The sequence below is a fragment of the Marmota monax genome, unplaced genomic scaffold (genome assembly GCF_021218885.2).
Source record: "Marmota monax isolate L192 unplaced genomic scaffold, Marmota_monax_Labrador192_F-V1.1 WCK01_AAM20220418_F8-fsc00039, whole genome shotgun sequence".
Classification (NCBI taxonomy): domain Eukaryota; kingdom Metazoa; phylum Chordata; class Mammalia; order Rodentia; family Sciuridae; genus Marmota; species Marmota monax.
Genome location: NW_026693602.1, coordinates 13,242,106 through 13,269,555, shown reverse-complemented (window position 1 = coordinate 13,269,555; position 27,450 = coordinate 13,242,106).

The window sequence follows — 27,450 nt, the reverse complement described above, 5'->3', positions numbered from 1 at the left end:
AAACCCAGCAATGTCCACCAGGGTACAGCCCAGGAACGGGGTCCCAGGGAACAGGATCACAGCACGTGGAAGGGAGGAGACGGTAACTAGGTCATCTGGCCTGGAGCCACAGAGGTCAATGTCAGCCCAGAGTAGGACATCGTCGTCATCAGCCTGAGCGTGCTGGGGACCTGGTCCAATCGCCACCCCGGAGGGAACACGTGCCATTTGGCTTAGTCTTTTTGTGTCCTTCCCTTTCATGTATCGTTTAAACAGTGAAAATAAACCTGTTAAAAATAGAGATGACGGTTTTTGAAGAAGAAAATATAAAACTAAATACATTATGCAGCTATGTATAAAAAGGAGTCCCAACAGGACCGTGGAAGGGACGCACCTGGAAGATCGTCACTGGCGACAGTCTGCGCTGGGCGTGGGCACACACGCGCCCTTTTCTGTGGGTCCCAAGCTGTGTATTTTCGTCGGGCGTCGTGTGGAGGGTTGGGAACGTGGGAGAGTGGGGTGACAGGACAGGGGCTTGCTCTGTGTCATCTACGACTGTCAGGCTCTGGAGCGCGAGTTCCTAGGGTGTTCTGATTTCAGATGGCTTCTTACACTGCATGTGCACGGTGACAAATGAGTGTAGGTGACGTCCTTGCCTCCTGTTCCCTCCTCGGTGCTGTCCGGTTGCTCTTTACGGGCCTCTTACAATCCAGTACCAAGGAATATTGCCTGTAGGGACGTGGCCTGTGCCTTTTCTTGGAACCGCAGCACAATGGGACTCTTCCTAACTTCAGTCCTTTCTCTGCTAATGGTACCTTCCTATCTTCAGGCACATGAGTTTACCTTTTCTTTTATTGAGGACGACTTAGTCCGAGTGTTTGGGACATGAGGTGGTCAGCTGCTCCCCGGTCCTCACTAACCCTCCCTTTAGTTCAAGCTGTCCAGCCTGGAATTGCAGAGTTTAGGGAGGAGGAAGTGGCATCTAGGTAACGGGTGTTGCAAGACCATTGTTCTCCCCCCTCCCACTGAAACCTCTCACTGCTGTTAACAGCAGAGCCACTGTTGGCTCCGGGCAGCTGGGGTGGCAGTGGCAGTCACTGCAGGCATGACCAAGCCATTCTAGAGCCTTCTGGGACACAAAGGCAGTTTGCTGGATCCTGGCCTTCCCCGAGACCGCGGTGCTTGTGGCATGGGCTGAGATTCACGGGGGAAGTTCCTGGGAGGTCAGAGCTCACAGGGACTTGAGGACCATCTGCCTTGACTCTCTTTTATGCAGACTGAGAAATGGAATCCCTTGGAACGCTAGTGGGTCCCCCTCCAAGAGGCCATACACGTCTCCTGACATCAGCAGGAGACTGCTCATGGGTACCCAAGTACAGACACGTCTCAGGGTGCTTTATTAGCAAACAAGAATTAAAAATCCCCTTCCCAGGGCTGGGGATGTGGCTCAAGTGGTAGTGCGCTCGCCTGGCATGCGTGCGGCCCTGGTTCGATCCTCAGCATCACATACAAACAAAGATGTTGTGTCCGCCGAAAACTAAAAAATAAGTATTAAAAAATCCCCTTCCCTCCTTTTTCTTCTGCTTTCTGTTTTGTGACTTTTCTCCAAGGAAGACCCGAGCAGAATTGAAGAAGAGGAGGGATGTTTGAATCTCCCTGCTTCTTTGCCCTGTATAATTTTTGTACTTGGATAAACAATTATATTCTTGTTCCAATTTCCTGAGAAGATGGTGGATTCCTCTGTCCCTGTTGGAATTCTCCTTCTCTTTTCTTCATATCAGTATCCTTTCAGATTTAATCTTGAAGTGCAAAATGCCTTGGCTAATATCTCAAGTAGCTACATGCCACTGTCACTGAAGTCACGGAAATCATTCCTTGCCAATAGCTGGGTCCCCTTCTCTCGGAGACTGCGTCTCAGCTGACGTTTTTTCAGGTGTGCATTTCCTTGTAGGTGCTCGGGCTTGTGACTGCCCTATGTTGTCAGGAACAATATCAGTACTGACATCTTCAGCATTTGGTAGGGATTTGGGGAAACCCCCAAGTCTGGATCTGCAGGCATGGGGTGGCGTGTTCTATTTTGATTCATTTATTTTTCATCGAATGGATATCTGGTGAGTTCCTACTGTGTGCTTGTCGCTAGGACTGCTGCTCTTAAGGAGACTGGAGCCTGCTCTTTAGCAGCTCATGACACAGTTGGAAGGTGGGCAGGATTATGAATTGCTGCCGGACCTGGGGTGACACCCACTCTGAAAGGCCTATTGAAAGAATCCTAGTGGGAGAGCAGAGCATCTGCACTTCACCTTGGAGAACTGACCTGGGCAGGAGGCTGGGTTGTGGGGAGCTGGTGAGACAAGGCATAGAGATAAATTGAGTCAACCGTCCTACCCAAATAGAAATGCTGGTGGCATGAGATCAGGCTGTAATAGTTGGGGTTCACTGAGGGGGTTCAGAGCTGTCGTGGCGTTAGATTGTAGGACTGGGTACCTGGCTGAATGTGGGGAACGAGGCTGACTTGAATGACTTCCAACATCTGAATCAGTACCCTTTGCCATAATAGAGAGAGGATGCAGGTTACCCAGTGTGGACAGAGTTGGGGTTGGGGAGCAGAGAAAAAAGCCAGTGGGGCCCTGAGTGACTGTGTCGAGGAAGAAGGCAGCTCATCCGTCTGCAGCTCAGTGGAGATATTGGACTAGAAATACAGACGTGCTGGTCACTGGCACATTTTTGGTAGTTGAAATGTTCATCTGGATATGGGAACCAGGTACCAAGGCCCAAGGAAACAGTGGGTGTGAGTCAGGCTTCCAATTTGAGTCCCAGCTGTAGCCCTTAGTGGCTGTGTCACTCCGGGAAAGTTCCCTCACCTCCTCAAGACTTGGTTTTCTTATCTATAAAATGTGAGTACACACAGTAGTTCCCTTATGAAGCATGAAAGTTCTTGGTCCCAAGGCTGGCACATGGAAATACCAATCAACACTGGCTGCTATTCTGGAGAGCATTCTGTTGAGATTGTAAAGTGGGAACTGAAAAGAGGGTTGCAGATGAGGGGTATTCAGCATTTCTGAGGGAAGCAGGAGGGAAAGGCTGCAGGAGGGATGGGTAGACCATGAGAAGAGGCAGTTCAGAAGTGGGGAGGGGGATGCATTTCCATAGTGAGGGGTCAGCCATGTCCAATGCTACCTTGAGCCCAGTAGATTTGGCAAACAGTGGGAGATATTTCAAGAGTAAAGATAAGACTAGCAAAGCAGTGGAGGCCCAGATCACAGAGCCTTCTCAGCCACACCACTGTACCATGTAGTAGTTGGAAACAGTGGATTTAAAAGAAAATGGAGCTGCGGAGGCTGCTTCTTGGACCCTGCTAATATCAGAGCAAACACGAAACACCAAGAAGCCGAATTCCAGCTCCCGGAACTGAGCCCGCGGGGACTGCTTCTTGGAGCTTACACTTATAGGAGCTTACACCGAGCACAGAGCGGCCGAGTTCCGGCTCCCGGAACCGTCCCGGAACCGCCCTGGCTCAGGGCTGCGGAGCCCGCGGAGGCTGCTTCTTGGACCCTGCTACTATCAGAGCATACACCAAACGCTAAGCGGCCGAATTCCGGCTCCCGGAACTGAGCCCGCGGGGGCTGCTTGTTGGAGCCTACACTTATAGGAGCTTACACCGAGCACGGAGCGGCCGAGTTCCGGCTCCCGGAGCTTCCCTGGACCGGGGCTAGGAGCCCGCGGAAACTGTGTCTCGGTCCGGGTCCTGCTGAGGGCAGGTCAGGACTCACCCATTGCTTGGGTTGCCTGGCAAAGGGAACGAAATGCTGCCATTCGCATAGGATACCAACATGGCAGAGATCTGATGTCAGCAGAAAGCGGTGGAGGAGAGATCTTCATCAATACCAGCGGTGACATAAGCAGTTGGTCTCCTGGTAAGGGGGGTGAGGCTCAGTCACCCGAGTCTCCTCAATTTGTCCTCGAGCCAGAGGGAAGGAGCCGGGCCGCCGCCAGCCCCCGGAGCAGGCCCAGCGGCTCGCCAGCGTGGTGACCGCGTGACCCCAATTGGAGAGGGGGCGGAGCGGAGCCGCCACCCACACCCGCCAGGTGGGCAGACCCACGACCCAGTAGTACATGGGCGTGGTAGGAGGGGCAGGGCAGAGCCGCCCTTCGCGCTTGCAAGGTAAACAGACCTGTGACAGCCTGGCGGATCAGGCCCAGTGGCCTGCCAGTGTGGTACACACGTCACCCCAACTCGAGTAGGGGCAGAGCAGATCCTTATCCCACGCCCGGATCAGGCCCTGCCGGTGTGGTGGTCACGTGACCCCAATTGGAGTGGGGGTGGAGCGGAACCGCCACCCGTGCCCGCAGGGTGAGCAGACCAGTGATCAACCTGCAGATCAGGCCCAGGGGTCCGCAGGCGTGGTAGGAGGGGCAGGGCAGATCCGCCGCCCGCGCCTTCAAGGTAGGCAGACCTACAACAGACCGGCGGATCAGGCCCAGGAGCCTGCCGGCGGGGTACAAACACCACCCTAATTGGAGTAGTGACAGAGCAGAGTCGCCTCCCTTGCCAGGAACAGACCCAGCATCCTGCAGGCGGGGTAGTCACGACACCCCAATTGGAGTAGGGGCAAAGCAGAGCCTCCACTCGTGCCCGAAAGGTGGGCAGATCTGCGACCGACCAGCAGGACAGGCCCAGTGGCCTGCTGGTACGACAGACACGTCACCCCAATTGGAGTAGGGGCAGAACAGAGCCGCCACCAGCTCCCAGAACAGGCCCAGTGACCTGCCGGCGTGGTAGCCACGACACCCCAATTGGAATAAGGAGAGAGCAGAGCCGCCGCCCGCACCTGCAGGAAAGATACGCAAGCAGTATGAAAAGACAAGGAAAGAAAGGACCACAAGCAATGCAGGTCAACGCAACTTTAGAAGAGGTAACAGCTGCAGCAGATGGAATGTCAGATAAAGAATTCAGGATATACATGCTTCAGATGATCTGGAGTATCAAGGAAGACATTAAACAGCAAAATCAGACAATGAAAGATCACTTCGACAACGAATTACGCAAACAAATCCAGGAAGCAAAGGATCAACTATACAGGGAGATAGAGGTTATAAAAAACAAGCAATCAGAAATCCTAGAAATGCAGGAAGCAATAAACCAACTTAAAAACTCAATGGAGAATACTACCAACAGAGTAGAACACTTAGAAGATAGAACATCAGACAATGAAGACAAAGTATTTCAACTGGAAAAGAACATAGACAGCTCAGCAAGACTGTTAAGAAACCATGAGCAGAACATCCAAGAAATATGGGATAACATTAAGAGACCAAACTTAAGAGTCATTGGGATACAGGAAGGTACAGAGCTCCAAACCAAAGGAATGAGCAGTCTATTCAATGAAATAATACAAGAAAACTTCCCAGACTTGAAGAATGAGACAGAATCCCAAATCCTAGAAGCCTACAGGACGCCGAATGTGCAAAATCATAAGAGATCCACACCTAGACACATTATAATGAAGATGCCCAACATACAGAATAAGGAGAGAATTTTAAAAGCTACAAGAGAAAGGAAGCAGATTACATTTAGGGGCAAGCCAATCAGGATAACAGCTGATCTTTCAACACAGACTCTGAAAGCTAGAAGATCCTGGAATAACATATTTCAAACACTGAAAGATAATGGGTTCCAACCAAGAATTGTGTATCCAGCGAAATTAAGCTTCAGGATGGAGAATGAAATTAAAACCTTCCACGATAAACAAAAGTTTAAAGAATTCGCAGCTAGAAAACCATCTCTTCAAAACATCCTAGCCAAAGTATTACAGGAAGAGGAAATGGAAAATAACAATGAAAACCAACAGTGGGAGGTAGGACAGTAAAGGGGGGGGGGACAATCAAAGAGGGAAACAAACAATGTTTAGTAACAGAAATAAACAAATATGGCTGGAAGAACAACCCATATCTCAATAATAACCCTAAATGTTAATGGCTTAAACTCACCAATTAAGAGACACAGGCTAGTAGAATGGATCACAAAACAAGACCCAACAATATGCTGCCTACAGGAGACGCATTTGATAGGAAAAGACATATATAGGCTGAAGGTGAAAGGTTGGGAAAAATCATATCACTCATATGGACTTCGGAAACAAGCAGGCGTGTCCATACTCATATCAAATAAAATAGATTTCAAGCCAAAGTTAATCAAAAGAGATAAAGAGGGACACTACATACTGCTTAAGGGAACCATACACCAACAAGACATAACAATCATAAATATTTATGCCCCAAACAATGGTGCAGCTATGTTCGTCAAACAAACTCTTCTCAAGTTCAAGAGTCTAATAGACCACCACACCATAATCATGGGAGACTTCAACACACCTCTCTCGCCACTGGACAGATCTTCCAAACAAAAGTTGAATAAGGAAACTATAGAACTCAATAACACTATTAATAACCTAGACCTAATTGACATATATAGAGTATACCACCCAACATCAAGCAGTTACACTTTTTTCTCAGCAGCACATGGATCCTTCTCAAAAATAGATCATATATTATGTCACAGGGCAACTCTTAGACAATATAAAGGAGTAGAGATATTACCATGCATCTTATCTGATCATAATGGAATGAAACTGAAAATCAACGATAAAAGAAGGAAGGAAAAAGCATACATCAATTGGAGAATGAACAATAGGTTACTGAATGATCAATGGGTTATAGAAGACATCAAGGAGGAAATTAAAAAATTCTTAGAGATAAATGAAAACACAGACACAACATATCGGAATCTATGGGACACATTGAAAGCAGTTCTAAGAGGAAAATTCATTGCTTGGAGTTCATTCCTTAAAAAAAGAAAAAACCAACAAATAAATGATCTCATACTTCATCTCAAAATCCTTGAAAAAGAAGAGCAAAACAACAGCAAAAGAAGTAGAAGGCAAGAAATAATTAAAATCAGAGCTGAAATTAATGAAATTGAAACAAAAGAAACAATTGAAAAAATTGACAAAACTAAAAGTTGGTTCTTTGAAAAAATAAACAAAATCGACAGACCCTTAGCGATGCTAGTGAAGAGAAGAAGAGAGAGAACTCAAATTACTAGCATACGGGATGAAAAAGGCAATATCACAACAGACACTTCAGAAATACAGAAGATAATCAAAAACTATTTTGAATCCTTATACTCCAATAAATTAGAAGATAGTGAAGGCATAGATAAATTTCTTAAGTCATATGATCTGCCCAGATTGAGTCAGGAGGATATAGAAAACCTAAACAGACCAATATCAATTGAGGAGATAGAAGAAACCATCAAAAGACTACCAACTAAGAAAAGCCCAGGTCCCGATGGGTATACAGCAGAATTTTACAAAACCTTTAAAGAAGAACTAATACCAATACTTTTCAAGCTACTTCAGGAAATAGAAAAGGAGGGAGAACTTCCAAATTCATTCTATGAGGCCAACATCACCCTGATACCTAAACCAGACAAAGACACTTCAAAGAAAGAAAACTACAGACCAATATCTCTAATGAACCTAGATGCAAAAATCCTCAATAAAATTCTGTCGAATCGGATACAAAAACATATAAAAAAAATTGTACACCATGATCAAGTAGGATTCATCCCTGGGATGCAAGGCTGGTTCAATATACGGAAATCAATAAATGTTATTCACCACATCAATAGACTTAAAAATAAGAACCATATGATCATCTCGATAGATGCGGAAAAAGCATTCGACAAAGTACAGCATCCCTTTATGTTCAAAACTCTAGAAAAACTAGGGATAACAGGAACATACCTCAATATTGTAAAAGCAATCTATGCTAAGCCTCAGGCTAGCATTATTCTGAATGGAGAAAAACTGAAGGCATTCCCTCTAAAATCTGGAACAAGACAGGGATGCCCTCTGTCTCCACTTCTCTTCAACATAGTTCTCGAAACACTGGCCAGAGCAATTAGATAGACGAAAGAAATTAAAGGCATAAAAATAGGAAAAGAAGAAATTAAATTATCACTATTTGCAGATGATATGATTCTATATCTAGCAGACCCAAAAGGCTCTACAAAGAAACTATTAGAGCTAATAAATGAATTCAGCAAAGTGGCAGGATTTAAAATCAACACGCATAAATCAAAGGCATTCCTGTATATCAGCGACAAATCCTCTGAAATGGAAATGAGGACAACCACTCCATTCAAAATATCTTCAAAAAAAATAAAATACTTGGGAATCAACCTAACAAAAGAGGTGAAAGACTTATACAATGAAAACTACAGAACCCTAAAGAGAGAAATAGAAGAAGATCTTAGAAGATGGAAAAATATACCCTGTTCATGGATAGGCAGAACTAACATCATCAAAATGGCGATATTACCAAAAGTTCTCTATAGGTTTAATGCAATGCCAATCAAAATCCCAATGGCATTTCTTGTAGAAATAGAGAAAGCAATCATGAAATTCATATGGAAAAATAAAAGACCCAGAATAGCAAAAACAATGCTAAGCAAGAAGTGTGAATCAGGCGGTATAGCGATACCAGACTTCAAACTATACTACAGAGCAATAGTAACAAAAACAGCATGGTACTGGTACCAAAACAGGCGTGTGGACCAATGGTACAGAATAGAGGACACAGAAACCAATCCACAAAACTACAACTATCTTATATTTGATAAAGGGGCTAAAAGCATGCAATGGAGGAAGGATAGCATCTTCAACAAATGGTGCTGGGAAAACTGGAAATCCATATGCAACAAAATGAAACTGAATCCCTTTCTCTCGCCATGCACAAAAGTGAATTCAAAATGGATCAAGGAACTTGATATCAAATCAGAGACGCGCCGTCTGATAGAAGAAAAAGTTGGCTACGATCTACAGTCGGTGGGGTCGGGCTCCAAATTCCTCAATAGGACACCCATAGCACAAAAGTTAATAACTAGAATCAACAAATGGGACTTACTCAAACTAAGAAGTTTTTTCTCAGCAAAAGAAACAATAAGAGAGGTAAATAGGGAGCCTACATCCTGGGAACAAATCTTTACTCCTCACACTTCAGATAGAGCCCTAATATCCAGAGTATACAAAGAACTCAAAAAATTAGACAATAAGAGAACAAACAACCCAATCAACAAATGGGCCAAGGACCTGAACAGACACTTCACAGAGGAGGACATACAGTCAATCAACAAGTACATGAAAAAATGCTCAACATCTCTAGCTGTCAGAGAAATGCAAATCAAAACCACCCTAAGATACCATCTCACTCCAGTAAGATTGGCAGCCATTAGGAAGTCAAACAACAACAAGTGCTGGCGAGGATGTGGGGAAAAGGGTACACTTGTACATTGCTGGTGGGACTGCAGATTGGTGCAGCCAATTTGGAAAGCAGTATGGAGATTTCTTGGAAAGCTGGGAATGGAGCCACCATTTGACCCAGCTATTCCCCTTCTTGGTCTATTCCCTAAAGACCTAAAAAGAGCATGCTACAGGGACACTGCTACATCGATGTTCATAGCAGCACAGTTCACAATAGCAAGACTGTGGAACCAACCTAGATGCCCTTCAATAGACGAATGGATAAAAAAAATGTGGCATTTATACACAATGGAGTATTACTCTGCATTAAAAAATGACAAAATCATAGAATTTACAGGGAAATGGATGGCATTAGAGCAGATTATGCTAAGTGAAGCTAGCCAATCCCTAAAAAACAAATGCCAAATGTCTTCTTTGATATAAGGAAAGTAACTAAGAACAGAGTAGGGACGAAGAACAGGAGAAGAAGATTAACATTTAACAGGGATGAGAGGTGGGAGGGAAAGGGAGAGAGAAGGTAAATTGCACGGTAATGGAAGGAGACCCTCAGGGTTATACAGTGGAGGGGGTAGAGAGAGAGGAGGGGAGGGGAGGGGAGAGGTGGGGAGGGGGGAGGGTGGATGATGGGAAAGGCAGCGGAGCACAACAGACACTAGTATGGCAATTTGTAAATCAATGGATGTGTAACTGATGTGAATCTGCAATCTGTGTATGGGGTGAAGGTGGGAGTTCATAACCCACTAGAATCAAAGTGTGGAATATGATATGTCAAGAAATTTGTAATGTTTTGAACAACCCACAATAAAAAATTAAAAAAAAAAAAAAAAAAAAAAAGAAAATGGAAGATGAGGTGATAGAGGAAAAGGAGTGCAGAAGATTGTTCTAATAAGCTTGGCTACGGAAATAAAGAGAATCTCAGTATCTAGAAGAGGCTTTACAGGAAAGAGGGCTTTTGTAAAGATGGGAAGGATCTGGAATGTTCCTAAAATGAGGGAAAACATAAAAATGCAAGATGCTGAGATGCAGGTTAAATCTCAATGGCGCTCTGTCCTATGCCAAGTCAAGTGTGTTCACTTCTGAGTCCAAAGTCTCAGGAGCAAAGAGGAAGAGAACCAGCACTAGCTAATTGCCAGGCCCTGGGCAAGAGTTTGCTGTTCAGCCATTTTCTATATCTGCATGGAGACCTGGCAAGAGAGTTGCCCATTGGTAATTCACATTTCCCACCCCAAGAAACTAAGACTTAAAAAGAGTAGGTGATTCAATCATGGTCACAAATAACAGTTGGACTTTGACCAAGTTCTGGTGCTTTCAAGGCTGGTAGCATGTCTCCTGAGCTATTCAGTGGCTTCATTTACAGATGGATTCTTGGAGAAAGTGTCTTTATTTTGATGGATGGCCGCGGCAGACAGTCTCAGCATGCTGCCTACATCCCTGGGATCCCTTTGCCATTTTGCTGTACACTGGATCTCACTGCTCGCTCCCTGCGGCCAGTGCCTGCCTCTCATTGCTGGAAGTTGTGGGCTGCGAAAGGCTTTCCAGTGCAGGGGTGGAAAATGCCTGGAAATTAGGTTGACTCCTGCACTCTGTGCTCCTAGTCCTAGCAATGCTCACGGATGCCGTGCAGTGGCATCCGGCTTTCTGGCCCCCTAGGTGTGACTTACAGTGTCGCTCTATTTCCTCCAGGGTGTAGAGCTAATAGCTACCCTCTACAGCACTTTCCTGATGTCATATTTTCAGTTGGTGTCTATTAGTGACCCTGTCGGTGCTGAAACAAATTATCACAACTTTCGAGACTTAAAGCAACAGAAACTTACGACGTACTATTTTGTATTTCTGCAGATCCGAAGTCCTGATGGGGTTTTGCTGGCTAAAAGGCATTGACTGGGACATACTCATTTTGTAGGATCTGAGGGAGAATCTTCTCCTGTTCACTCAGGTGCAGGGCAAAGTTCAGTTTCACATGGATGAGGTCCTCTTTTGTGCCTGATGGTCAGGTGGCCCCTCCCTCATCTCCCAGAGGCCTCTCTCTAGTCCTTGTACTTGACCTTCGACCCCCAGAGCAGAGTCTCAGCTCCTCCTGCTGCCTCTCCCTGGCCTACTCGTCTGCTTCCCTTCTCATCCTGTGATCAGACTGTGCCCTCCACACACTCCAGGGTCATCTCCTTACCCTATGATTTGCTGATTAGCAATTATAATTCCATCTAGAATCTCAAATCCTTTGGCTGTAGAAGGCAACGTATCCATAGGTTCTGGGTATGAGGAGGTAGACATCTGGGCAGGGGACAGTATTCTGCCAACCACAGGCTCCTCTCCTTGTTGTCCCCACTCTCTGCCTACTGTCTTTTCCTAATAAATCACATTCACAAAAATATTTATCTCAGGGTCTGTTTTCAGGGAGTTCAACCTAGATAGTGATGAATCCTCAGAATCCAAGGTTAGCTTTGGTTGGTGAGTTGGGAATGTCTGGTGGGAGCAGGTGCTCCTCCAAGTAGAGTCAGGCAACAGCTCCACTCTGCCTATGCCCATCCTTGCTGGGCTGAGTGGCCTGTGGCAGCCAAACAGGAAGAAAGGGGAGACCTTGCTAACGAGTTCTCTCTGCTCACCTGCAGCCCTCCGTGCGTCAGCAGCATGGCACCCACAGCCTCGCTGCGGGCCTGTCTGTGCCCAGCACTTACAACCACAAGCAGGCGATTTGCACAACTGTCAAAGGTGGCTGCTCATCACTTAGCACAGATTGGAGCCGAGGCTCTCCTGGCCTCGATGTTGTGTGGAGAGGCATAGAAAATGAACATGCCACCCAGTTCAGGGTCAGCGTGCAAAACAGGAAAGGGGAAAATGGAAGTTTGACAGCCTCTCGCGATGATCATCTGCTGCCTCCCTGAGTCTTGTGGGCTCCCATCTCCACGCACGTATCTAGCCGGCAACGCTCTCCTCACACTCCTCTTGCTGGGGCATTGTTGGGGTCTGTTCCATCCTGCCCTGAGCACCTCCTTCTCCAGGTACACAGATGCTCCCCCTACCCCACTGCAGCAGGGTCCCCTGTGACACAGGTCCATGGATCCAAGCTCAGGACACTGTGTGATGCGTGAGCCAGGTGGATCATGGGCTCTGCCAGGTGATAAAAGAGGGAGGGGGTTGGACCAGCAAGCCCTGCTGAGCGGAGTTTACATCTGGTCCTTGAAAACATCACTTCAGAAGCCATTAGCAGGAAGGCGGTGAGGAGGGAGGCCTCGGTGTTAATGGCTCTGATATGTGCCCCGCACTTACTTTCCTTTGCCTTAACTCCCTTTCTTTCCCCAGACCCAAAGCTCCAATTTAGACTTCCACTTCCCTTACAACATAATCCTCACTCCCTGAAATGTACACCTACATTCCCGGCTCCACAGGACAGATCTGTTCATAATGCTACTCGTGAAAAGGCTTTTATCGTCTCAGATTTGATACTTCTCAACATTTTTTTTTACTACTCCCTTCAAAATATACATTCTTAATATCCCAACAAAGGGGAGCAGATTAAAAAGAGAAATACCATAAAATAATTCAGTGAAGAACTAATAAAAGATGCAATCAATCAAGTGAGTGACAGTAGTAGTTTCTTTTAACATCAAATCTAATGGTTTCTTTTTCTAGTACAAAAGTGCTCCATTAACAGTGTGAGTCTTTTATTTAGGTAATTCACACGAGTGGTTGCCAGATGTAGTTTATTTTCAGGAGGGCACACTTATAGAAGCAGCACACTGAGCCGGAGACCAAGTTCTCTCTCTCTGACGTACTCTCTAATGACCTTTCAGAGGGAAAATAGCATTGAAATCCTAAAATCGAAACCCTCAAAAACAGATCGGAGTAGCACTTCACATTGAAAATGACGGCTGGTCTGCAGAGAATCCCTGAGTGAGCTGCGCCGTCTCTCACTAATCTGCCCCTCTTCTGTGTGGCCGCTTGCTCTGGCGGACAGGCCTGCAGCAGATTGTGCAGCTATCCCGTTCCCTCATGTCAATCAAAGCCCTCTAAGGCGTTTGCATCAGGGGCTCCAGTCAACTCCTGATCACTGCTCTATTCACTGTGTGATGACTGATAAGTTCCTGCTCTGAGAGTCCTTTAAGAAATGAGCACCTTCTCCAGTAATGCCTTTTACCCTGAGAAGCAGCTGAAACAGTGTCAAACAGAGATGACAGCAAATGGGCTTGTTCTCCAAGAAGCTTGGGTGGGAATCCAGCCGCACTGTGCACTAACCAGTTACTCATTTCCTGGGACACTTGTGTCCTATTTTGATGAACGTGTGGACAGCAGTCCCTAAATTTTATTCTGTCATCCAAAAATATATATTGAAAACCTAATTTTAAATGAGAGGAGGTGGATTGAGATACCTAATATGATGTCTGTCTAAAAGTCATTTTCCTAAAAAAGTCATCTTTAAAAAGTTTTTTAGGTAGTGAAAGTTTCTGGAAAGATAGGTTTATTCTTTGGATTTATATTGTCATGTAGCAGCTCACTCTGTTGACCAGTGTGGGGCTGGCCTGGGGTGACCGATACCTAAGTGCTTCAGGAGGGTTTTGGGGACATTGAGATCTGATCTTGGTGAAATGTGACAGATGATCTTACCTCAGGAATTCCATCAAATATTGAGAAGATAGGCAAGTATCTCAAATTAAAGGTAATTTCTTGAGAATGGATAGATGAAGGCTGCTTATGTTGGTAACCTAGGAGGTACAAAAGTTTAGGGAGAGGAACTTTGTTGTAAAAGTAAAAGTAGGAAACTAGAGTTTAAGTCTTGGGTGCGCTATTTAGGATATATGTCCTAAGAACAATCTTGAAACTTCTATGCTTTAATTTCTACACATGTAAAGCATTTGGATGTAGCAGGCGATCTCTAAGATTTTTTTCTAGGTTAAGAATAATTGCAAACTGTGTTCTCAACACATCTCATTGCAAGAGCTGGCGTGGCCCCCAGCTATATTTGGGTCAAGGCTCAATAAAACCCCTGTTAGCACTTCCACTTCCTTCTGCATTTCACTTGCTCCCTCTTTTCTTCTCTCACCTTCTTCTATTCTATCCATTAAATCTCTTGGGTTGGACACCTCGGGCTGTGGGTAGAATTTACTCAACACAGTGCTTGCTAGGGAATCGCCTCCCCAAAGGATTCAATAAACTACTCTGTTAGTATAATAACAAAGGGAAGAATGATTCAGACAGATGAATGCGATGCCTTTCAACATGTGAGGAAGGGCTTGCGAGATGTCACAACTCCCGGATAAGGACCAGTGCCAAAGGGAAGCGGAAGGAAGAGAAGCCCAGCAAAGTGAGTGGCTGCTCCAGGGCCACTGTGAGAGGGAGTTTGTTAAGGCTCCCCTGAACCCTCCAGAAGACACTTTTAATAACTTGACAAGGAGGAGGAGACTGAAGACCAGAAAATTGACTTTTATTACTCAAGGATGCAGTGCTGGGAAGCGACACGGCCAGCATCCAGATTCGAGCCATTCGGCTCCAAAGTGGGGGACTTTTCCCTCTGGGTTCTATGGATTTCCAGGCCCTGAGAAGAAGGATTTGGGCAGAAATGAGGTATGAACCCTGCATGGGCTTGACTGTGACAGACAGGCACCCAGCCAATCAGGAGGAAGCTTGAGGTGGGTGGGAGGGACACTCCTTTCCACTGTCACCCAGGTCTCTTTTTGTGGCTTCGCAGAGGGAGGGCTGGCTTTGTCTGCTGCTTAGATGAAAGGGAAGTGTGGAATATTAAACTGTAGCATTCATGAGTTTTCTGAGGTTAGGTGGCCACAGGCATCATGGGAAGACATGAGGTGAAAAGCGTTTTGAAGTGTGAAAGTGTGTGTGTGTGCTTCCAAGTGTTATTTGGGTGGCTCACTGAGAAGACAGGTTAATGCATTCACTAAATTTTTCAGTTGTTTAAAGAATAATCTACTCTCTTGCCTTGTGCCGGACTAACAGGCCTTCCCAACAGTCGCATAAAAAGTAAAATAAGATAGACCAAACCGTGTTGTCCTTGAAGCTCTCTTCATAAGCTTATTTAAAATTAATACACTTGAACAGAAGAGCCCACCTTTCTGTGGCACCCGGTGGCTTGAAGCTACATCTGATCCATATTAATAAGCGAGGAGAATGTGGTTCCTGCCACACTCGTTCTGTTTTCATCCTCCTGACGCTGTTCTTGCTGTCAGGGCTTCTTCTCAGATAATGAAAGGCAACGCGAGACACAGACACTCATTCCTTCCTCCTCTCAATTCTCTGCCCTGTCATCTCTCAGCAACCGAAACTTCCATTAGCGTTCATTTTAATAAGCCCGTTTCTTGGGGTTATAAGTGACAACTTTTAAATTAGTGGGGATCCGTGCCAGTTTTCAAAGGGGAGCATCAACATGTTACTCTCTCACAATTAGGTTTTAATTAGCAAGGTCATTGCTAATTTTAAGTGAATGCAGCAGGCCACTCTCTTTCTCTCCCCTTCCCTCCTTTGGCAACGTCTGGTGGATAATGGGACAATATATTTTATCAGGATGCTCCTAGGTGATGTCAATAATGTCAACAAGGCAGTAAGCCTGAGCAGATCCCTACAGTACTTATGCATAGATTTCCTCTCATTATCATTCCGCCTCGTGTGTGTCCTGCTTCTGTGCCTCAGTGGATACTCATCAAGAAGACTTTACAGGGCTATTTTCAATTCTTCTTCTTCTTCTTCTTCTTCTTTTTTTCTAACTACAGTTAAGACAGAAGAAAGACTTAATACTAAGTTTGGGCAGAAGTTTCAGGGGAAAACCCCAGAAGGTCTGTTTAATGAAGAGAACCTGTTCTCACTGGAGAACTCAGTAAGAGGGTTTGTCAACTCAAGGCCATTTGCTGGGGACTGCTACCCATGTAGTTTCTTTCTGTAGATTGAGGGGAAAAACTGAGGGCTGCTTTGTCCTCTGCAGTCTCTGTAGCATGTTGGCTGCCAGCTGCTTCTGACACACCTGGCCACCCATATGGCTGCACTGCCCTTGCTAGCGGTCATTGATGAACTCTCCAAATCTCTGTCCTCAGCCCCTATATCATGTGCAGAGGGCTTTTGAATTAGATGCTCAGATTGAGCTGTGGGAATGGCACATCGCTTTCTAAAGCTCCGATGCGACTGGTTAGGGCAGGCCTGCTGCTCTAACAAACACAGCAGAACCCTGAAAGTCCAAAACAAGTTTATGGTTTTTGCACCTAATGGTCTGGGAAGGTGCTCTCAGTGGTGTGCTCCTTGAAAAACCAACCCGTACCATCCACCTCAACTCCGACCCGTGAAAGACAAACTGTAAATGTTCATTTTTAGAAACAGTTTTGTCCAGTCTCATACGATATTCTCTCTTTTGAAACTCCACAGAACACCTTGACGTAAGATGTTTCTAAACAGATTAGTTAATTAGTTCGTTATGTGTATAAAATAATCGAAGCTTGAGTTTGATTTGCAGTCTGTCACCGGGAGCAGCTGTGTAAGCAGTAGAGGACGGTACCACCTGGTATGCAGTTCTCAGAAATGGGACTTCAGGATTGGAAATCACCAGGCTTCCAATGCACTCATCTAGTCCTGCAGGAAGCACTGAGAAGGGAGTGTAAATGAAAAATATCCCTGTAACCGCAAGTTACAAGGTCTTCTTGCACGGGGTGAATTTTTAATTGGATCTGAATTCTCACTTTCTTGCTTGGAGTCTGATCACTGTTACTGCAGCAGCTTTTGAAAGAGTGGACTATCTGAGTGGAATAGCACCTGGGTGTGGGACTTAACTGATGAGTGATGACCTCGTGCCTCAGCATCCTAGAGATTTAGTCCATGGAGCGCTTTCTTACTGAGGTCCCCATCTTCTGGGTTCTGCTGTGGCTCCTCCTGGCCCTTTAACTTGGGGTACAAAGGTGATATGACAGTCAGGAAAGAGAGCCAGCGCAAATTTCAACCCAACACAAACTACTTCTTTGTTGGTGCCGCTCAGTCTTCTCTTGAGTCTAATTATTCCAAGTTTCAAAGAACTTGCTTTATGCTATTTGGAGCTTGTTTATGGTTAGGTACTTTGCTTTTCAGACCTATATTATTAAAATATCAAATGCATATTTGTAAGTAATGCTGGCAACCATTCTTCTCTCATAATTGCCAATATTCTTTGGCATGATAAGAAACCACACTGTGTTACTCTCAAGGAAGGCTCTCATTTTCTCCAACGAGGCACTGAGTGTTATTGCAGAACCTTCTTGACAGTTTTGGCAGGAAAAATGTGTGGGGAGCAGAAAGCAAAGCACTGCGACTCCCACCTTGGGCTTTCATGCATCCTCCGGGAACTCATCGATTTTATCTGTAAAACAGGTAAAAATGTATCCCAGCAAGATAAACCCTGAACCTGTTCCCGAGTTAAAAAAGCAACAAGAAGATATAAGAATGGCTTTGGAAGGAACAGAAACACATGAGATGGTGTCCAGTGACAAAGTGGAAATGGCCTTTCCTCACAATGAGGGTTGAATGCCAGGGTTAGACACACCGAGAAAGCGCTTAACATTGTCATCTATATAAAGAGAGCTCTGTTTACAAGGCAGAATAGAGAGTCACCTGTTTTCTTCTACAGTCCTTTCTAGACTCAAGATCTTTGTGATAGTAGATAATTCAATTCAAAGGGTGTTTATTGAACAACTATTATGAGCAAATCAGTATGTAAAAGTTAAAAAAAATAAGCCAGGGTTTAAAAACCTAAGCCAGATATAGACCATGGAATAAAGGAATTATGAACTTGATAAGAGTAAGACAAGTGAGCAAGCCCTGGATTTGCTGCCGGGGCTCCAGATAAGTATAGACTGACAGACACTGATGGACAGTGAAAGGTCTCAATGAAACTGTGATATTGAATTGTACAGTTGAATTACACACTAACTGTAAAGAGCAAAGTCCACGTTTTATGTTCTTCATACACACAGATAATATATTTTGTAAGTTTTCAAGTCATGGGATTTCATTAACAACTGTCACTCCAAGAAATCACTGGAAAATGACAGTGTATCGTGTGACCAGATGGACTGGCCTTACTTAGTGGATTCTTGATAGATCCTGATGAAGAAGATAGTGGACTGAATTTCAGGTATAGCTATAGAGCCAAATTCAAGTCTTGCGTTCGCTGAGACTGGGGTCTCCCTAGGACTGGCTGGTCCTGAAGAAGCACCCAAGGTAGACTGAACCATTTGTGTTTCAACATTAGCCTGACTGTTAGGGTCTGTAAACAAGTCAAGATGGCGCTTGGCATTTTGCCAGAGGGAGTGGTTTGTGAAGTAACGCCAGCGAGTCATTAAGTGTGGAGATTCCTTATTGGTTGACTGCTGTATCTAGTTTATGTTAATTACGATAAGCTGTGTGGAATGTATATATACCCCTCCTGTCCCACAATAACCGGCTCCCACTCCTGCTGTATCAATCTTCACAAGTTGCTCGTCACCCCTCAGTTAGTTTGCTGCAGCCGGACTGCGGCACCAGACTGCACTTAGAGAATCTAGCACGTGAAGACCCTAAAATAATCTTGCCTGGACCTTCGAAACCATGGAACCTTGGACTACTTCTAGTTTTCCAATTGTTCTAGAAGCTTCTCCTCATGCAATTGAATAAATACTTAGGGTTCTACTGGAGATGCGTATCTGGGGGTGGGCATATGAGAGAACCTAAAGACAGGGGTGGCTTCAGCTTTAAGGCCACCTATTAGCTGAGCCCTGGGACCAGCCTTTAAATGGTACTGGCATCCCAAATGCTGCCACTCACTAAATATTCGTGTTGCTTTAGAAGTCCTAGGTTGGGACACTGCTGCTCAGGTGTCCAGTATGAGGAATGACCACTCATTGTTCCAGCTCTTATTTTTAACCTTTTGCTTGTTCTTGTTTTTAAATTATATTATTATTTTTGTGCCGCTCAGACACCAGCAGATGCTTTGCCTTGTTGGGAGTTGCTAGGCTGTGGCCGAGAAGGATTGGAACACGTTTTCCTCACACGCCATGTCCTGCCAAGCCCGTGAGGGATGCAGACAGCACCAGGCTCTGGCCTTGAGTTCAGTTTTAAAATTTATATCTTAACACATTAAAATATACGTGAGGCTGAATCAGGCTGGGCTTAGAGTTTGCTAACGTATCACCTTTCCCACTCATTGCTCTGATTTTAAGAACTGGCAATTGGAAACTAGCATAAAAAATTAGGCTCAGAGTGAATTTTAAGGAATCATCTAGTTTATTCTTCTGCCTTTGGCAGATTTGAACTAAACTCCTCTTTGGTCGGGAGAAACTCTCCTATTTGAAAATACCTGCTGGGAAGGAAATTCTAGCATTCCCTATAATACCATTATGAGCCACAGAAACGACTTGTTTCCTTCCACAATAAATGATTTTCTCAGCTGTTTTGTTTCCGGCCATGTCCATTTCAGGAATAATAAATTCCAGTGTAAACTCCATATTTCCTAAAAAGTTTTAGTAGAATAGATTAAGTGGAGAGAAATATGTACTTGACGGTGGAGAAAAAAGTTCCTTTCTTCCAGATCAAGGTGAATTCTAATAAGGAAATAGAAAACCCATCACTAATGCCTCTGCGTTAAAGCTCACTTCCTCTCCAGCGAACCCAAAGGATGCTCTTGCATATCAATGTTGTACCAAAGGCTTTCATTAGCTCTGTGGTTTTGTTTATTCAAATATTTTCCCCACATGTGATTCCTTCATGTAAAAATGAAATAGATGAAAAAACATGTCTTTTAAGGAGTCTATCAATATCTCTTTAATTGAAGGTGCCCTTCAGAGCAATAGACCTATTTAGGGATTGTTCAAAGATGGATTTACTTTCATTAATGTTTTTTTTTATCCGACTTTTGATCAGAGTTGGTAAAGTATAGATCAAACAGAAACCACACTTCTCCTTTTTTGATATTATTCAAGGCTCTTCACCTTCCTGGTGTCCCTGATTGCTGACTGTTCTCAACACAGCAGGACCTAGTTCTGTGTGGGCAAAGAGTTAGAATAGCCTCATGTTGGTGAACGGCACCCCCCAACTGAGTTAAGCAGGGGAAAGAATTGTTATTTAGTTAGTTGGTATAATTTAAAACATGAACCGCATAAGCATGGCAGTGTGCTGTAACTGAAAAGCAAATAACTCACCCTTGTCAAAAAAAAAAAAAGTGGCTTTTTTTCCCTAGCTATGAAATTAACTATCAATTCATATGCAATCCCAGACCAAAATGGTGGGGCACCAGATGCACTAGTGCATGAGAATGGAAGTAATTGTTTGTGGTTTTCATGAGAAGATTGCCAGTTTGCAGCATTTAAATTACACACAAACTGGTTTTTACATCTCTAATTGTAGCTCTGTTGTTTTCAGGGAGGGTTGAATTGACATTGACAAACATAGACTTCGAAAGAATACAAAGACAGGAAAACAGCACTACATTTGCCCCAAAATGATTCAGTGAATAATGCTGCAATGTTCTATTTATTCCTTGATATGCCAGAATTTCCTTTTTTCCCCTGAGGAGCAATGCTGACTTTGGTAAGTTAATGAGAAATAGTTACTGCAGGGACGTTGAGTAAATCAAACACACGACTTCTGTGAATTATTATATGCCTGCTCTTTTATTTTTTTTAAAGAAAGGCTTGAATTTAATGTAATCTCTTGCTTGTTTCTTTTCTTCAACTCAAAATGTTCCATTTACTTTCAGTGCTTAATTGACTGGTCCCAGGTTTTAACCATTTAAATTTGTCTATGACAACACATTAAGTCTGGGCAAACAGTCCGTCCCATTGACAATATTCTACTCATCACTCTTTGCTTTCATCCCTGACTCCTCTGCAAAACAAGACCACTGGCCTCTCGGCCCTGAAGAATGGCGATCTGGTTTATCAGAGAAATAAAACAACAGAACAAAGAGGTAATTCAGATTTTGAGCTTATAAAGCCAACTGAGTGTGTGGTGTTAATTCTAGTGTACAAACAGCTGCAAGAAGGAAACCATGGCCAAATCCACAATTCAGCATTGGGTTCTTTCAAAAAAATACTTTTGATTCTTGGAGGCTCATACTGAGTTAAAATATGTTATGAAGATAAACAATGGCTTGGCAAGAGGGAATTCAAGTCCCATATGTTGGGGGAAAGGGCCATGTGAAAAGCAGAAAACAAATGAAAAAAAAAAGAGTGAAGGAAGAAGAAAACCCTTCTACATGTGGGCCACATTACCAAGAAAACTGCCTACATTTTGCATGGCATGGGATTTTGCAAGTTCATGCAGAGAGAATAATTGACGGAAACCATTTGTGCATGTACTTCAGGAGAGCTGGGCCCCAGGCACCCATACAGAGGACCCCGCTGGGCAAGAGTCATTGTTCACCTTAAAAGCAAGAAGCCCAGTGCCTCATAATGTTCATGATTCTGAAAGAGGTAGTGACATGGGGACATGGACACAGCCAGCTAATCTGAGGCTTTTCTAAGAAAGTGTGCCACCACCAAGTCACTGGATTTCTTTTATTTTTACCTTGATCTGGAGTGTGGCCTGGGGCACCCAGACCACTGAGGGATGGCCTACTCTACCTAGCCTCCTGCCTACCTTCCACCTCTTCATGGTAGGACAGTGTGAGACTGGAACGGGCTGCCTTGGGAAGTCTTCTGCACCAGGACAGGCACATGGACAGGCAGATGGACAGTCAGGGAGGTTTTACAGGAAAGTGAAGGGAACCTATAAGTTCCTTTCCTGTCCATTGCATCATTGATTTAGAAATTTGTCTTCTGATTTTGCTTCCTTGACTTTGGGTCACCTCCTCTTCCTGGTGGTCTGGGAGCTGTGGCATTCAGGCGGCCATGTGGTGTGGTGGTGGAGGTGGCATCTGTGACACAGGCTTCCGATGTATCCTGTCCCCTTCTCTCATAATGCCAGCAGAATGACCTCTAAGGATTTGGGAATGCTCTTGAAGATGGTCACACGTGTCCCTGGGAACCAAGATTTTCTTTTAGTTTTTGGAAACCCATCTACTTGCCTGCCAGTCTCACATATGGTTTAGACTAAATTAGAAGAAATTGTAAATCACTGCACTATGACTTAATTTGGAAATGATTACACAAAGCCATTATCATGACCTCTTTGGTTTGCCTAAAAACTTGTCTCCCTTGTCTCCCAGAAGCAGGGTAGTCTTGGCAAACGGTTTCTCAAACACAACGCTAATTGTACTAACCCTGACTGAAAGGCAGGTGACCCCAGCTTATCTTCTAGTAGATTCCCAGTAGCCCATGTCTTCTCTTGTTATTATTTGGCTTCTGTTTTTATGTGAGAGATTTGGGCTGAGTCACCCGAACCTTCTTGTGTTGGTCTCTCTGTGGCCAGGGGCATGTGCGACAGGAGAATATTCTGAAATATTAATGTCTGAGCTTTCTTTCTTCCCCTTTCTTCTCAAGGCTTTTCCTCTAGTCAATCATGGATACCTACTTTGCCTCTGGGGAGATGTGCGATTGCTTCATGGGAATGGAAATAGCAAGAAGCAATCAGAGTGTGTCCTTTAAAAAAACAAAACAAAACTCCCAAAATCAAAAGGGAAAGCCTCAGGGTACCAGGGCAAAGAGTTTTTTTTTTTTTTCTATCATAGAAATAGATTTGGAAAAATAGAACTATTTTGTCCTCTTCTTCTCTGTGAGTGAGGATAACTAGATGGAGGAACGGAGAAGGAGGTGGTGGCGGATGGCCAGGGAGGAAGTCCACAATGGCCATGGACAGGATTTGGGGACACTCTTTGGGGGAAAATAGGCCAGTGTAGTGGCATTTGAGGGCATCCTGCAGGGTATGTGGGAGCAAAGTATGATTATTTTTGTCTGGAATAGTTTTGTACAATAAAGAATTTCTCCCAGGTTGATTGTATCAATGGTCTATTACTCTGTAACAAATTAGCAAAAATCTAATGACTTAAGACAACCATTGAATCACTTAAAATCTCTCACAGTTTCTATGAGTCAGGGATCCAAACAGCTCTTAACAGTGATGGCTTTTTTCTGCTGTGTGATATATTATGAGATGGAGTATTCAAAAATTGGAGCCTGAATTGTGTTCTACCAGAATATTTGCTGACAGATTTTAGTTACACACACAGAAGAGTAACCAGGTGTGATGATGGATATGCTAATTTTCTTGTCTATAGTAACCATGTTACTGTGTGTAAGTATATCAAAACTATGTTGTACACCTTAAATATTTATAATAAACAGTGGGTGCTGAAATCCTCCTAAGGCTCATTTGCCCTCATGCTTGGTAGTAGACACTGACTGACAGCTGTGGGCCTGGAGCATGTGCATGGGACTTCTGCACAATACCTGGACTTCTTTACAATGTGAAAGATTGGGTTCCACAGGCACACACCTATATAGATAAAAATAAAGGAAGAACTCACACTGACTTCTATGGACTAGCCTTCAAGTCTAGCAGCATCATGTCTGCTGTTCTACCAGATAAGGCAGTTAAAAAGTTCCACTCAGGTTCAAGGGGAAGGAACATAGACCCTGTGTTTTGGTGGAAGAATACCAGTGCCACAGGTTTAAGGTGTCCAGAGTTCCAGAGTGGGATCTATATTAGTATAATCTTCTGCATAGTGGACTGGAGCATCCAGGTTACAATAGAGAACGTGATAGATTCTAACAGCACAGTTTCCAAAGAAAGACAATCAAGAACTGAACACTGTTCAATATTTTATAATAAACTTCTTTGGGAAAAGTGACATTCTCCTGAAATAAAGAGAGAGGATTTCATCAAAATTGACTTTCAATTTCTTAAATGCGTAATTAATTTGTCTTAGAATGTAATAGAGATATTGCACATTGTCATGATTTATATCTACCAATTTTATCTCAAGATGGCTTGTCATATTTTTCTACTTTCCCTGTTTTTCTCATTTGAAATAATACGTCTTGATATTTGAAATGGGAAGATACATTTAAACTTTTAAACAAAGTTCTTTGACTATAAAGCAAATTTTATTTTTTTATGTATTATAATGTCTATGCGATGAATACATAAATGATTGAACAGAAGTATATGGAAGTTATCTAGATAGAGGAAAAGTAATTATTTCTTTTTAAAATTTTTCTGTGGAGTTGCTTTAAGCTCATGACCCTTAAGGGCTTAACCAGTGTGGCTGTGTGTTTCATCACTATAAGAATTCAAGATGTGGGACTTTCCAGGGTATTGTGATTAGGATCTGAATCCCCTTCTCTGAGGGTCCCTTACCTTTGCTTTCTTAGTGTGCTGGCTTTGAGTTCATCCAGGAGCTGGAACTCTGCTGTGGTGCTAGGCCTCTCCTCTGCAGACTCCCCTGAGCAGTACCAGGAGGCCTGCTTTGTTCTGGTGTTTCCTTCTTAGGAACGAGAAAACCTTCCCAGGACATCTCCTCTCCCCCACGGCTCTTGCGGTAGACCTGGGTGGCATGCCCATCCGAATGACTATTGGTAAGTTTCCATCTAAGCTTTGACTCTGAGGGCTGGGAAAGAGTCCCGCTTTCTAAAGAAGGAGTCTGTAAACTATAATTGTGGGTCAAACCCAGCCCTCAGTTTTTTTTTTTTTTTTTGTAAAAGTATTTTATGGGTCATAACCATGTCCATTTATCTGCATATTGTCTAAGGCCCCTTTGCGCTCCACTTGAAGAGTTGAGTAGCTGCCACAGAAATCATGACACCTGCAAAGCTGAAATTATTACTTTCTGTCCCTTTATAAAAAAGTTTGCTGACTCTTAAATCAAAGAATGAAACTGAGGCTCTGTTAACCAGGAAAAAAAAAGGAGTAAAATGTGGTAAAGGCATTTGTGACTACCAAAGTTCCCATTTAATTTTCTAAAATAGCAGTGTATGCCAGTTCCTACAAACCTTACAGAAATCTCACAAACCTTACAAAATTTTATACTGTGACATTTTATGTTGCCATTTATACTGGCTGTCCTATTAGTTGTTAAGGGTATGATGTAGCTAGACATCATTCTGTGATCATCCTTTGTCATAGGCTCAAGATTGTACCTTTTCCCTTGCTGTACAGAACAGCCATTAGGCCCTATTGACCTTTGATCCTATTGGTAACCACACTATTTTACTATTCAATATTCAGACAAAATTTATGGAAAGAATTAACTAGGGGGAAACTTTACAAAAGACTCATTCTATTTAAATATTAATGTGGTTTTTATGTCTACTGAAGTCAATTTGAATTTAAGAGACCAATACAGATGAATCCTAATTACTTCCTGAGAAGGAAAGCCAGGGTGCCTTGGGGTGCCTGGTGCCCTAAACAGGTATGTATACAGGTGGAGGGGTAGCAATTTAGCCCTCTGTTCCAACCTGGACTTTTTGGAATAGAGAATGTGAAGCCCACCTGTATGTAAGGATGAACTGGTTATAAGGAACCTAGAATGTCTACTTTCCAGGTAACATTGCCTAGGACATGTTGGTCTAAAAGTTTAATTGAGAGAAATAATGTAAGTTGAGGGCTCTGGGAGACTCACAGTCCTGTTACATCTTCCCCTCAGACCCAGATATTTCAAAGTGCTTACTTCACTACAGCTTGATCATCTGAGGACTACATGACTCATATCATATTATTCAGACTCTTCTTAGAGTTATTTCCAGAGAAGTCTCTGGCATTCTACCCTCATTTGGTACGAGAAGTGCTGCTTACCTGAACCATAGAGCTGTTGTAGAAGACGAAGTCAGCTCTACCCTCTGAGAGCTGTGTGACCTTCTGTACCATGAAGCTGTCCCTCTCCTGAATACCTGGACTGTTTCTTAACTTGTGGTTGATGATATTTTTTTCCAGTATCCTGTCTTTAAATATAACTACATATGGCCCTCAAGTAAAACACGTCAGAGTGACAAGGAGCCTCTACTGAGCAGGGACAGGGGCTGACATGAAACCCCAGTCAGGGGCTAGCTGCCCAACATGCATAGAAGCCAATACTTTAGCACGAGGAATTTGCATGACGTAATTTGGTCGATTGCACTCCCAGTACCTCCCCTTTCACTGTGCATGTCCATCCTGGATAAGCCCTTTTCAGTCCTTGAGTGGATTCTGGGGGCACCTCCTGAAAATCAAGCACAACACTTTGTTATTGAAGGAATTTATGTCTGGGTGTGTCCAGGCCTTAGAGGATTTCTGATGCACCCATTTCCCCTTTCCTTGGAGCCAAGACAGCTTTGGGAGAAACACAGGTTTTGCTGAATAAGATGGAATCCACCTACAAACCTACTATGTTCCCACCTGGATTTACTCATCAAAGAGCCCAGGTTCAGATTTATGGTCCAGCTTCAAATGGTCTAACTTTGCTTGACCTAATGATTCAACCCTCTCATTTCTTTTCTCTGAATTCGGTACCTTTAGCAGCAACAGCAACATAATCGTATTTAAAAATTATTTTTATAAAATGCTTCAAATTCTTTTTTAGAAAAGATAAGGTGTAATTTACTATTTAATAATATTTCTAGGATTGTGAAAAGAAATTTCACCAAGGATCTATAGCCAGCTCATTATATAAATGTTTTATACAGCATAATAAGCCCTCTGTCAGATTCTCCCCACAGTGTTCTAAACCACAAGCAAATACACATTAGCACCTATATTTTAAAAGTGTTTTTTGACCTCCCTCTCACCTGAAGGCACAGCTGATAACAAGTGAGAATTGCAGGTGGAGGCCTCACCTTATAAAAGTTGTTCTCATTTCTTGCATGGATTTTCTTTTCCTCTGAAGATTCAAAAATTGTATCCGATCTGGGTTCCTGCATTTCCATGAAGGTAGCTGAAGTCCTAGCTGGTAGCGTGCTCCATCTCTTCCTCTGGTGGCTTTCATCGCAGTGGAATGGCAGACCTTTCAAGGGGCTTGCTTGCAAACTCTCTGGGATTTTGTTCCTGCACTTATAAAGACTCGGCTTCTGTGAAAGCATTCAGAACTTGTACCATGCAAACCACCAGAGTCTTTGACACCTTTCTATGTAGTATTTCTATAATGTGGCTACATCTGTAAAAACCCAGGTCTCTTTGGAATCAGTGGGAAATATGTAATGTTTTAAAACTTTTTCTTTTTTTTTGTAGAAAAATAATGTAAAGACATCTTAGCAAATTCTGCTGTCTCTGGCATAGGCAGTGGGGGAGGTTTGAGCATCCCTGA